The following is a 10,630-nucleotide window of genomic DNA, read 5'->3' as shown; positions in this document are numbered from 1 at the left end:
ATGTGCCAGGGTTCCTGCTTAGCCCTTTCCACTTTTGTGCAAACTGCTGCTGCTTGAGGATGCTTAGCCAGAACTGAAAGAAAGGCTATAGGTTCTTAATATCAAAGTAGGAGCAGAAAACAGCAAGTTTCTGCATCTCTCAGGCATCTCTAATGCTTCTGAGAAGACTGAAACAAGGACATCTGCTCATTCTACACAGCCCTCCTAAGATCCAACCTAATACCTACCCGCCCCATCCCAAAGCTTATCCCAGCAAAAGGCAAGCTGATACTGCAGACAGAATAGATCCCTGAATTTCAATTTCTCTCATCCTCAAAGAGAGACTATATACAGAGACCTGTGGAGACCAGAAGCCTGGAGCTGGGCACGAAAATACACATCAAGGGCTGCTGTACATTGTAAGTTTTAAGGAGTATAAGAGGATGAAACAAAGTCGTCAGGCCTGGTCTTAGTTTTTCTAAAGCCAGTTCAGTCTCCTCATGGGTCTAATGCCTAATCAGTAGTGCCAACATTCCTAGGAGGGAATTCAGGAGAACAAAAGTCCCAATTCCTGTAGGAGGCCTCCTCCGACATCTGTTTCTAGGAGTCAAGTGGTATGAAGGATGACTACTAGTATCAACGGTTACATGGAGACAAATAGTCTAAAATCTACCCCATGTCATATTGGCCTCCTAGTGACACCAGAACAGAGCCAAAAACAATTTAGAGCAGCAATCTCTCTGTACTCAGCATAGGTGTGACACAAGTTCCCATCTGCTACAGTATTTTGCAGGCAGGCCCTAGTCAAGAAATGAGCACCAAAATATGAGCAGGTATCTGCACTTCCAGAAAAAACACCCATGACTCATTACCTAGGAGCGCTAGGGATTTCAGAAGAAAGATATTTTCTTAGGCTTTGAGTATGGGGTGTTTGGTACATTCTGGATTCTTCTGGGATTTTTGTTGATGTAGAGGAATATAACCAATTAAGAAGCCAGAGCTCTGCAGGACACATGTAGATATTTTCATACAAAATCCAAATCTCATAATTTAGACTTTTCTTCACCCCTAGAGGAACCCTGATTAATGAGGATTATATTTAATGACTATTTAAATATAACACTGAGAGACTAGCTACATGAGAGGTATATACATCATCAGGGAGTAGTTTCAGCTGTTGATGCTGTCAGCTGGATGTCTCAGCCCTAAGCAGCTGCAGTTCATATTCAGCAACATTCCTTTGTTTACTGTCCTCAACTAGAAGCTCTTGGAGAGCCTGCAGAAGACCTTCCAAGGTCGGCTCATGTCAGGCTCTGGAAGGGCAGCTCTGCACATTCCAAGTTTTGAGTACAAGAGGATGAAACAGAAGTTATCAGGCCTGGTCTGTTTTTCTGAAATTGCAGTCCCCTGCATAACTATACCCCTTCTCTGCTTATTTTTTTCCCTAAGCATTTTGCTGTCTACCATATTATTTATTTATCTTCATTTTCTCTCTCCTCACTAAACTGAGTTCCAGAAAAGCAGGAATTTTTGCCTCTTGATCACAGCTATATCTCCAATAACAATCTACAGTATACAGTAAATGCAGGGGACTGCAATTTCTGATGGGTAGCCAGCAAAGACCTTACTGAGCATTAGGGTGAAGATGCATTTAGTGGACTAGCTCAGTGCCTGGCACACACTAGCCTCAATAAATTCAAATTAATACTCACTGTCAAGAGAGTGCCTTAGGGGCTTAAGGAGATCAGGCATGATTTCGGTGCCTTTTTACTGGAGCTCCTCACTGACTCCCATTCCATGACCTGAGTCCTCAAATTTCACCTTTGGCCCAGTTTAAGCGCCACTACCCATGAGGCACTTAACTAGTATTCACTATTCTCTGATCTTCTTTTATATAGACGCCAGGTTTTAGTACACGTTCCGTTACTAAGTCGCTATTTGTGGGCGAGTCACTTTAATCTGGTTCTCATTTTTCACCAGTAAAATGAAAAGGTCATATTAGACGACTTTCTTTCCGGCTCTAATATTTTATTACTTTAAAGCAAAACCCACATTCCCCACCCTCTTCTCAGAGGTCATACAACCTCCCTGATGGCAGTGGTAGTCTGGGTCAATCCAGGCCAATGCCGCGGGGTAATTGGATGAATCCGGCCAACACGGCAGACGCAGAAAACACCTGATCTTTCCCCGAACGCCCGCCCTCCCGATATTTCCGGTTCGGACCCAGATCTTCTTCCGGAACACTAGCTCGAGCCAGACTCCGCCCCTCCACGAATCTTTAGAGTCCATTGGCTGTTTCTTTGAGGAAGCGGAGCATTTCCTGACGTTGATTGGTTTCTGCCATTGTTGACAGGTTAGTTACAAACAAGGCGTGCCTGGTCTCCCTGGTAACGCCGTGCCGGTAGCCCTGATTGGTCCATGTCATAATCCCATCTTCCGTCCCAACAGCGAGTGGCAGAGTCCCCTGGCGGGGCGCGGCGGTGGTAGGTGTTGCCATTCGGGATTCCCGAGTTGACGTGGCTTAAATTTGGGAGGGGGGCAGCTGGAGCCGCAGGCGGCAGCCTCTTCCAGGTGAGTGGGGGACGCTCCTCAACTCCTCCTCTCCGTGAGTCTCTTAACGGTAACCCACCCCCGCCGCAGGCCCGCAGAGCTGCCGAAGCAGCCACACGCTGGTCCCCTCCCCGCCCGTCCTCTCCCTGATTCAGTCTGAGATCCGGCCCTTCACTCGCCTCCCTTCACCTACCAGGCCTAGCTCTCGTCACCCACACGCCTGCTGGCCCCGCGGGAGGGCTTCCGGTCGTCCTGCGCGGCCTGGGGCACGTACGCGCGGTCGGTCCCCTCCCCAGGACGGTTCTCTGCCGGGAGCAACGGAGAAAGGCATTTGGTCCCCTCCCCTGCCTGGTGCCTCGCTCCCTGAGCCGCCCGCCTCGGCCGGCCTGGGTACCCAGCTGCTGACGTCGGAGAGAACCTGCTCTGCTCAGGCCCTAAAAAAACTTAGTGTCCGGAAGGGGAGGCAGGACCCAAAAAAATCAAAGGTCTTGAGGGCGGAGATCACAAAAATGTTGGCGAGAGAAACGCAAACAAGGGTCTTTGGAATGATCCTGCTAAGGAGTTATTGGAGAGATTAGGAGAGAGGGATGATTCTTGCAATCCCAGCAACACTAAAATCCCAGAAATCAGAGGTGGGCAGGCTGTTAGAGGAAAGGGTTACCTGAAGAGAGTCCTGGAGGAAAAAGAAATTGATTTGGTGTGGAGGATGTTTATTCTGCATAGCGTGAGTGGTGTGTAGGCGTGTGAAGGGGAGGATGAGCCTCTTGACAAATGAGGAATATATTTGTCTGACTTATGAGGTCCAGTTGATCTATGGGGAGAGGATATTTTAAGAGTGGGACAGATATTTAAAATCACTGGATAAGTCCTTCACATTTGGAAATAGTTGGAAGCTCTCTGAGCTTTTAAAGATTCCTACAGCTCTGCAAGACGACAGTGGAGAACTCCATACAGAGAGGCCGGAGGTCTTTTCTGAAGCACGAAGTAATTAAATTTGGATGGTCCGATGATTGTGAATGGTCAAACCCAGGAAATATTCTTTTGGAAAATGGCAGGATTTGGTCATGGACTAGATATAGGGAAAAGTTGATAATTGTGGCTAATGGATAAATAGCACTTTATTATAAAATATGCAAAAGCATATATTCTAACGGATGAAAAACAAATCTTGCCCACTCCCTGGGATGCTCTCAAACTAATTTGGAGTTCATATAAAGGTGTTTATTTTTTCAAGAAGGCAGTTTGCATTTCTGAGGACTTCCAGACTGAGGGGATCTCCTTTTTAAAAATGTTTTAAGGACCTCCATTATTCTGGGATGCAGATTCTCCTAAAAATAATCATCTGTAGGAGATAATTTTTTTTCTTCTGCTTGACTCTTAAAGGCCCCCCCCCTTTACATTAATGAATTAATTAGAAGAATGTTGTTGGTTTTACTCTTGTTTATAAGAAATCATTCATGAACTTATTTAGGTTACCCACTATTAGGAATAACATAGTTGGGAAATGTCTCACCATTGATCATTACATACCACTCTATTATTAGGAACTGCTATATAAGTGGAGCTTAGGCTGTATAATACTCTATTTTTAATAAGCTATTTTAAAATCAACAATATGTGTGTTTGGTAAAATGAAATTTAATGCAAAAGGATATAATATTTAAAAAAAATCTCTTTACTGATCCTTTTTCCCATTCCCACCTTCCAGAAGTACGCATTGTAAGTAACTGTTTTTTCCTAAGAAACTTTCTGATCATATTCAAGCACATATATATTTCCCCCTTCTTTCCTCTCCCACAAGTGGAATCATAAAACACATGTTATTTTACAACTTTCTTTTGCCAGTAAGTATTACATATTAGGTATTTTCTCCATATCTATAAGTATAAAACCACCTCATATTTTTAAAAAAAGGCTACATAGCATTCCCTTGTAGAAATATGAAAGTGTATTTAGGCTGCCCTCTCCTGATGGACATTTAGATCATTTCCAGTTATTGGCCATCACAAACACTGTTACAGTGAACATGCATGTGCGTATATGCTGGCCCAGCAGCTAGGCTCTTGTGTGAGCCTGTCTGTGATGTAAACAGTATGGAATTCTTTGGGACTCTACTATTATGAATCATTTCATTTCAGTCTATGTAGTCCTCAAAAAAAGTGCTTATGGAACTATAAGTATATGATTATCTTCATGCCTCCCAGCCTTATTTTCAGCCCCAGTGACAAATGTTGAGTGATGAGATTACTCGGAAAATAGATTCTTTTTTGTTTCCCCACCAGCCAAGAAGCTTTGTTGAGCTCTGTGACTAAGCATATTATTTAACCTCGCTATGCCTTTGTTTATTCATCTTAAAACTTAGGGTATTGATATACCTCCTCTTTGAGGTTGTTTTAATAACAAAGTGAGTAAAATAATTATGGTAAAAAAATTATATGTAAAGCGATTGGAGCAGTACTTAGTATATAGTACTGTATATATAATTATAGCTAACATTTACTCTATTTATTGAAAATAGTAATTTTTTGTATCATGAAAAATAGTTTTTATTTTCTAATTAGAAAATTGTAATATTGCATATGCTTTTTCCAGCTATATGGCAATATTTCCTATGAGCTCCTCAAACTGGTTGAGAATCACTTTGAGAATTAAGGAAAACTACTGAGGCTCAAACAAATATGCATTAAATAAGTTTGAGGAGAGACCTGGAAATCTTACCATTTTCTGTTGTAGTTTCTCTGGGAAAATATGATTTAAATTCTAAAGCAAATGGATGTACACAGGCATGTGCTATCTTTAGTTATTTTCTTGATTTTCCTGTACTAAGTTCTCTGTGGTTAGGGACATGCATTATATTTCTTTTTATATTTCTTGTGGCTCCTGGCATTATGCTCTACACCAAGTAGGTATTTTGAAAATAATTATGAATAGCAGTGAAGACTTAGAGAATGTGAGACTTAATGAATTTTAAGTGCCACCTCAACACACAAGTGTTGAGATCCTGTACAGGGTTTGTGGAAGGTGTGGCCAGCACTGACATGGAGGGATTGTTTTATTTGCCTACGTGTTTTTTTTGAAGCCTGGCCTTAGCATGTAGCTCTTTATTTTTTTCTTTTCTCAAGTTGCTACTCATCATTCTGGTGCTTTATAAAACAGTAGTAAGAACATTGTTATTCCACTGGCCACACATACTCCGTACATTAATTTATCATTATGAACATAAATATTTTCCCATTTACTAATTTTTATTTATAGCATTTGCCCATTTCTGTCCTATAGTTAATCTAACAGAGGAGGAGGTCTGGTTCATTTAGCTTAATTATTCTACTTAGTGGTTCTCTTACCCTCAAATTCCCAACCTTTAAGCTACCTAAAGCACTTAACTGTGTCTGAGATGCCCTTTCAACTTCCATTTCCATATTGTTCCTTTAATATCAACAGCTATAGAATTCATCTTGAATCACATAGTACTGGACATTAGAATACTCCCTGTCAGTCTTCATTTTAAGATGAGGAAACTGTAATGTGAATTACCCAGAACAATACAACCAAAAAGTTCAGTTCCTGACTCCCAATTTGGTGCTCTTTCCATTATGCCATCTCTTTTTCATGGCCCTCTGAGATTATTGAATCACTCTACAAGCAACTCCTTTTACTTCTGCCTGAAATGGTATGTCCCTGATACTGATCTCTCCTTTCTTCAAATATACATGTTTTTAAATGGTTATGTGGAAAAGTAACCTATTTTCCATTTAAAGAGCATCCTATCTAATAAAGAGGGAATATGCTAATTGACTGCCCCATCCTCAAAGATGGCGGCGCCCACAGCCAATAAGGAGGGAATATGCTAACTAACTGCCACGCCCTCAAAGATGGCTGCGCCCACAGCCACAAGATGGTACTGCCCAGTCCCCTCAGCCCTGCCCGTGCGGCAGGTGCATGGCTCCAAGCGCCTGCCTCCGGAGTCCCCCAGCCACCCAGCTGCCCAGGGCCGGCCTGAGGCACAGGCAAGCCTTGGATGGCTGCTGCCCAGCCACCCAGGGTTGCCCGAGGCTCAGGTAACTGGGCTGGCCGAGGCTTGCGCTGCCGGCAGTGGCAGCAGCATAGGTGTGATGGGGCGTTGCCTTCCCCTGATCGCCAGGTCGCCTCCCGCCCCTGAGGGCTCCCGGACTGTGAGAGGGGGCAGGCCGGGCTGAGGGACACCCCTTCCAGTGCATGAATTTTCATGCACCAGGCCTCTAGTTTTATGTAATAATGCTTAAGCTGAGGGACTTTGAAATACGCAATTTCTGTTGAAGAATTGAGGCCTTTTAACCTGTGGTGTTTCCCAAACTCTGGGAATTATACTTTTATGGGAGCTGTTCAGCATATTCCTCTGTCCTCTGCATTTCCTGCAAATTGGCAGCCAGTCCAGTGGCTTCACCAGACTGAAGTTGGGTTTCTTTGGCAAGACTATAAATGGTGGTATAGTCTTTCATCGGGAGGGTCATAATGTCTGCTTTTTGCTCTTTTGTTGCTATTAGCTATCAATGCTCTTAAGTCTAGATGCATGAATTTATTAGGAGTTGTAAAATATTAGAGTAGAAATTCTGATTCTACCATTTTATTTTCATTTATTAGCTGGAATAATTTTATGAGACAGTGTGCCCCCTCATCTCCTCCATCATCTACTATTTGCTTCCTGAGTGGTACAGTTCAAATAAGAAAGGCAAGATAAATTCTTGTACTTACCTTATCAGTTCAGATGATGGATGACCTGTTTATTATTATTATGAACTTGTGGCTGTAAATATTTTTGGTATGTTTCAATGTGTTGCAGTTCATATTCTTTTATATATATATATGTATATATATATATATATTTTATTGATTTTTTACAGAGAGGAAGGGAGAGGGATAGAGAGTTAGAAACATCGATGAGAGAGAAACATCGATCAGCTGCCTCCTGCACACCTCCTACTGGAGATGTGCCCACAACCAAGGTACATGCCCTTGACCGGAATAGAACCTGGAACCTTTCAGTCCACAGGCCGACGCTCTATCCACTGAGCCAAACCAGTTAGGGCTGCAGTTCATATTCTTATCAGAAATTCTAATTGTTCCCTTGGCCTATGGGAACTTCTTCAGTTTGGCTCCTGAGTCATTTTGACATGACTGTAGAAGTCTTTGACAGCTTCCTTGTTATTTCGTATGACAAGATATTTCTGGCTCATATTGTACATTTCCTACTTCAGAAGTGGAACCAGTCATTTCTCTAAGAAGCCCTCTGCTTTAAAAAAATTTTTTTTAAAATGGAAACTAGTATTTCAAGACCCCATCTAGGCACTAGAGATGCTCATTGTTTCTCAGTGTGTCATTGTTTTTAAATCTTTTCAGAGGACAGAGCTAGGAAAATATATCTGTTAAAGTAAAATACCTTGTAGGTACATACTGATATGTTCAATTCAAATTCAAGATCAGTTTTTATTCTGGGGTTCTTAATTTCTTCTGTTATATCTGTTACTCCCTTTTTCATACTGAAAATAGATATTACTATGTCCATAATTACTCATTTGCTTTAATTCCACATGATGCATATAATAGTTTAGGAATAACAACACTGATACAACCACCACCAATTTTGGTTATTAAAAACAATTTTAAAAGGTGTTTTTTTTTTTTGTTTTTTGTTTTTTTTTTGCGTATGCTATTTACATTCTTTCCAGTATTTTTCATGGTAACCCTATATATTGTCAGAGCATATAATCATTAAATAGTATGCTCTCTCCATCCCAGTCTTAGTTCTGCAAGTAACTATATATTGAATACTTACAATCAATCTTTAAAAAATTTTTTATTGAATTTATATTTGGGTGAGATTGATTTATAAAATTCTATAGGTTTCAAGTTTATAATTCTATTCTATAATACATCATCTGTATATTGTATTGTGTGTTCACCATCCAAAGTCAAGTCTTCTCTTCACTATTTATCCTCCCTTTACTCTCTTTACTTCCCCCAACCCTCTTTCTCTCTGGTAATCATCATACTGTTGTCTGTGTCTATGAGTTTGGGGTTTGTTTTTTTGTTTAACCCCTTCAACTTTTCCACCCAGTCCCCTAACCACCTGCCCCTCTGACTTGTCATCAGTCTGTTCTCTCTATCTCTGTTTCTATTTTGTTTGTTAGTTTATTTTGTTCATTAGATTCCACATATAAGTGAAATTATACTGTATTTGTCATTCTTTGACTGGCTTATTTCACTTAGTATCATACTCTCCAGACCCATCCATGTTGTTGCAAATGATAAGATTTCCTTTTTTTATGGCTCAGTTGTGTTCCATTGTGTAAATATACCAAAGCTTTTTACTCATGTACTGATGGGCACTTGGGCTGCTTCCAAATCTTGGCTATCCTATATAATAAAAGCCCAGTGACCGAATGGTGGAACGACCAGTCGACCAGTCGCTATGATGTGCATTGACTACCAGGAGCACTGCCTGGCTGACTATGATGAGCGGTACTCCCACAGTGGGAGCAGCCCCTCAGAGGGCGGGTCCACAGCCGCTTGGCTGACAGGGATGAACGGCGCTCCCACAGCAGGCGGATCCCCACAGGCCACGCCCCCCACCAGTGCACGAATCCCATGCACTGGGCCTCTAGTGGTAAATAATGCTGCAATGAACGTAGGGGTGAATATAATCTTTCTAACTAGTGTTTCAAGTTTTTTCAAATATATTCCCAGAAGTGGAATCGCTGGGTCATAAGGCCATTCCATCTTTAATTTTTTGAAGTAACTCTACACTGCTTTCGACAGTGGCTTTGCCAATCTGCATTCCCACCAACAGTGCAAGAGAGTTCCCTTTTCTCCATATCCTCTCCTGCACTTTGATGATTTATTGATGATAGCCATTCTGACAGGTCTGAGGTGATACCTCATTGTAGTTTTAATTTGCATTTCTTTGATGATTAGTGATGTTGAGAGCATCTTTTCATTTGTCTATTGGCTACCTATCTGTATGTCCTCTTTGGAGAAGTGTCTGTTCAGATCTTTTGCCTATTTACTAATTGGATTGTTTGTTTATTTTTGGTGTTAAGTGCTTTATAAACTTTAGATACTAACTCCTTATTAGATGTATCATTGGTGAATATATTCTCCCATTAGGTGGGTTGTCTCTTCATTTGTTTATTGTTTTCTTTGCTGTGCAAAAACATTTTGGTTTGATATAGTCCCTTTGTTTATTTTTTTCTTATTTCCCTTGCCCATGGAGATATAGCAGAAAAAATACTGCTATGAGCTACGTATGAGATTTTACTGCCTATATTTTCTTCTAGGATTTTTATGGTTTTGAGTCTTACACTTAAGTTTTTCATCCATCTTGAGTTTATTCTTGTATATGTGTAAGAAGGTGGTCTAGTTTCATTTTATTGCACATATCTGTTCATTTTTCCCCAGCACCATTTATTGAATGATTGTCTTTACCCCATTTGTATGTTCTTGCCTCTTTTGCCAAATATTAATTAACCATGAAGGCGTGGTCTTATTTCTGGGTTCTCTATTTTGTTTTATTGATCTAAATGTCTGTTTTTATGCCTGTACAACCAGTAATGATGGGTTTTGGTCATTTTGGTTGTCTCAGCTTTCTCTCTAATAGAACCTTAGTGATGTTGAGCATTTTTTAATTTGAATTTCTTCTTTTGAAAAATGTATATCCAAGAGCATCAGCCCAAGGACTGAAGGGTTCTGGGTTCGATTCCAGTCAAGGGCACATATCTCAGTTGCAGGCTTGATCCCTGGTCCTGGTCAGGGCATGTGTGGGAGGCAACCAATGGATGTGTGTCTCTCACATCACTGTTTCTCCTTCTCTGCCTCTCCCTCTCCCTTCCGGACTCTCTAAAAATCAATAGTAAAATATACTTGGTGAGGATTAACAACAACAACAAAACAGAAAATTGTCTATCCACATTCTTTGTCCATTTTTTTAAAGGCATCTTCTATTGCTTGATTGATTTATGGCTTGCTTGCATTTAGAGAAAGAGGAAGGGAGAGGAAGAGAGCGACAGAGAGAAACATCAAACTGAGAAACATTGATTGGCTGCCTCCCACATGTGCTCCAACTGGG

At 41.1% G+C, this 10,630-nt stretch overlaps 1 protein-coding gene across 4 annotated transcripts in view; it reads left to right on the top strand.

The window, feature by feature from the left end:
- The first annotated feature begins 2,047 nt into the window (after positions 1–2,047).
- Positions 2,048–10,630, top strand: part of GOLGB1 (golgin B1) — an 80,104-nt gene continuing 71,521 nt past the window's right edge. For 3 of the 4 annotated variants that reach the window (XM_023755783.1, XM_023755782.1, XM_006090939.3), the window contains exon 1: positions 2,048–2,550. The gene's annotated coding sequence lies outside the window, so the exon portion shown is untranslated. The remainder of the gene's footprint in view (positions 2,551–10,630) is intronic. The other variant, XM_014457749.2, reaches the window with a different exon arrangement.

Source organism: Myotis lucifugus, unplaced genomic scaffold, assembly GCF_000147115.1.
Source record: "Myotis lucifugus unplaced genomic scaffold, Myoluc2.0 scaffold_84, whole genome shotgun sequence".
Taxonomy (NCBI): Eukaryota; Metazoa; Chordata; class Mammalia; order Chiroptera; family Vespertilionidae; genus Myotis; species Myotis lucifugus.
The sequence above is the reverse complement of the archived record's forward strand: the minus strand, read 5'-3'. Positions and strand labels throughout refer to the sequence as shown.